Source organism: Lepisosteus platostomus, unplaced genomic scaffold (assembly GCF_059453375.1).
Source record: "Lepisosteus platostomus isolate fLepPlt1 unplaced genomic scaffold, fLepPlt1.hap1 Scaffold_46_H1, whole genome shotgun sequence".
NCBI lineage: Eukaryota > Metazoa > Chordata > Actinopteri > Semionotiformes > Lepisosteidae > Lepisosteus > Lepisosteus platostomus.
In genome coordinates, this window is record NW_028291666.1 from 528,115 (window position 1) to 531,184 (window position 3,070).

The 3,070-nt window shown below is 53.6% G+C and overlaps 1 non-coding gene across 1 annotated transcript; it reads right to left on the reverse strand.

Annotated features, from left to right (window-relative positions):
* Positions 1 to 225: 225 nt before the first annotated feature.
* Positions 226 to 296, reverse strand: trnag-gcc (transfer RNA glycine (anticodon GCC)). Its single transcript has one exon. It is a non-coding gene; the product is annotated as a tRNA-Gly (tRNA).
* Positions 297 to 3,070: the final 2,774 nt, after the last annotated feature.

Genomic DNA, 3,070 nt, shown 5'->3' on the forward strand with positions numbered 1-3,070 from the left:
AGCATCTCCGTCACTATACTGGGGCATTGGGACCCACACAGACCTCGGGGTGAGCGCCCCCCCGCCGGCACCATTAACACCGCTTCCAGCTGGAAGGTTTGTTTTTCCCTGTAGCTCACCCTCATCCGGGTACTGACCTGGCTCACACCTACTTAGCTTCAGTGGGTTTTCAGTTGCGAGTTGCAAGGGGATGCAAGTGATGGAGACGCTCGCTGCAAAAGCCACTGCATTGGCCGGGAATCGAACCCGAGCCTCCCGCGTGGCAGGCGAGAATTCTACCACTGAACCACCAATGCTCAGTGCCTGGGCCTTCAAAAAAGACGCTTTTTTGGTGCTCTGTGCAAAACGCGTCGACATCTGCTTCCAGCTGCAAAATGCCATTCGCGGACGCTGAAGAACTTATTTCCAAGGCAGCGGGTACAAGCGATTGGGCGTTTTAAAACCACCAGGAACACCAAACAGGCGCGCTTCTTTGCTTGCGCCGAAACACAAAGACAGGAGGTGGACAACGTAGTCGGCAGGATTCGAACCTCTTTCTGTCTATTATATACTAAATATTCTCGTCTGTCTCTTGTTTGTATAGAACTGAATGTCCCTGACAATGTACTGTTAGTTTTAATTGAAGAACGGCATTTGTGTTCAAATATATCAGACAAGTTTACGTAACTGCTCATGCGACACTCAGTTGTAATTAGTCAAGAAATAAAGTCGAACAACAGCTGCGGGTTTGATTCTGAACGTATCAGATTGCAGCACCTTTTACTTCAATTGACAAATGATAGAGATTCGAAGAGAGATCCTTCAGACCAGCAAGCAAACCCACGGCTATTTCGGTTTTATATCTAGGCAACGTTGGTGTCTGCAATAGCATACATGAAAGCGTGATGCAATTTCTGTGGCTACATTTGTTGCACGTCATGCACAGTAAGAGTGTTTCTAACACCAAATAAAAAGTCAACAATTAGCGATCACGCCTTCTCCTCAGTTAACCCACTGAAACCCTTGCTGTTAACAGTTCTTTAATGCGTGCTTTACGAGCACCTACATATTGTGTCGGTTCTTTCAGTTTTATTCTTTACGTTTTCAAAGGCATAAGTAGAACACCAGAGGTGCGAACGCAAGATGTGTGGTTATCTGAAGAACTCATTTCCATGGCAGCGGGGCCAAGCAATTCAGCGTTTTTATAGTACCAGGAAAGGAGAAGCAGCACTTCGCCTTTGCCGCGCAGGCACAAGGAGACGTGCGGCAGATGCCGTAGTCGGCAGGATTCGAACCTGCGCAGGGAGTCCCCAATGGATTTAGAGTCCATCGCCTTAACCACTCGGCCACGACTACAGCGAGTTCGCCATCGCCGCATTCCTCCTTTAATCTAACACGGCGTGCGACGTGGCTGCGGAAACCTTTTCAAAGTCGCTCTCCGTTAAAAAAAATAAATACCTTTGACAAAATACGTGCCGGCAGACAGACACGCCTCAGAGGGTTTAAGGCTGGCTTCACGTTCAAATGATAAAGTCTCCCCGTCCGGATGTCAAAATGCAGCTGAAAAGTATTGCATGTTCATGTGTATTGCATGTGAAAGTATTGCATAATTGTGTCTGAAAATGAGCAATGGGCACCTGAGAGACTCATTTGCCTGTTTCACAAATGATCATATTTGACTAGAGATTCTGTTTGGGATTCAGTTGTGCATTCTGACAGCAATCCCTTTCAAAAAATGATACATTCTGGATGAGGTCACAGGTGCAGGAACACTGTATTTAGGATGTGTTTGCACTTATTCTGTGTCTCTAGCTTCAACACAGTGATATATATATATATATGCTCAGTGATTTTTTGGTACATGCCCAGGGCAATAATCATTATGAGGATTTATTTCCAGATGTGCTAGGGGTAGTGTTGTGAAATACTTCAACACACTGGATTGCAGGTTTAGACCCCCTGCACTCTTACTCCTTAAAAACCTGAAGCGTCTGGCGTCTCGCCGACGTCGAAAACCCCCCTCAGGCTGTACTCGTACTCGGCTAACTGCTGTGGAACCCTGCGTGAGCAGCCGCTGCGCCACGGTGACGGCTGGCGACCCACGGATGCCCCACTATCGGCCGGCTCCAGCCCCGGCTGGTCCTCTAGAGCCTCCCCACACGGCTCCTCCTCCCGGGTCGGTAGGGGGCCAGGCGGTCTCGGTGCAGGACCACCACTCTCCCCCGTGTTTGCAACCGGACATGGTAGCAGACCTCGCCCACCACCCAGAGTACCTCAGCGGGCCCCTCCCATGATGGCGCCAGCTTAGGGCTGAGGCATTTGCGGCGGCACGGGTTGTACACCCAAACCGAGTCCCCGGGCTGGAAGGCAGGCCCCCTGCAGCGCAGGTCGTAGTGCCGCTTCTACCGGACCCCCGCCTGTGTCAAGTGGGTCCGTGCAAAGCTGTGCACCTGCTGCATCCGCTGCCGCAGGTCCCACTCGTAGTCCGGTCCAGCCAGCGGTGCCGACCCGTCTCCGGGCAGCGGGCCGGAGACCAGGTCCACCGGGGTTCACATTTCCCGGCCCAGCATGAGCGAGGCCGGGGTGCACCCGGTGGATTCCTGGACCGCGGTCCGATACGCCCAGAGCGCAAAGGGGAGGTGGCGGTCCCAGTCCCGTTGGTGCCGGGACACCAGGGTGGCCAGCTGGGTGGTGAGGGTACGATTAAACCGCTCCACCAACCCGTTGCTCTGGGGATGCAGCGGTGTGGTCCGCGTCTTGTGATCCCCAGGCGCTGGCACACTCTGGCGAAGACCTGGGACTCGACGTTACGCCCCTGGTCACTATGTAACTCCTCCGGCACCCCCAGCCTGGCAAACATCCCCTCCAGCAGTGCATCGGCCACCATGGGGGCACTCTAGTCCGGTAGGGCGAAGGCCTCCAGCCACTTCATAAAATAATCCATGGCCACCAAGACGTAGAGGTTCCCGGCCTCGGTGCGCGGAAACGGGCCCAAAACGTCCACCCACACCCGCTCCATAGGAGCCCCCGCCTGGTGTTGTTGGAGGGGGGCCCGAGACCGCTCGGGGGGACCCTTCTGCGCCACGCACAC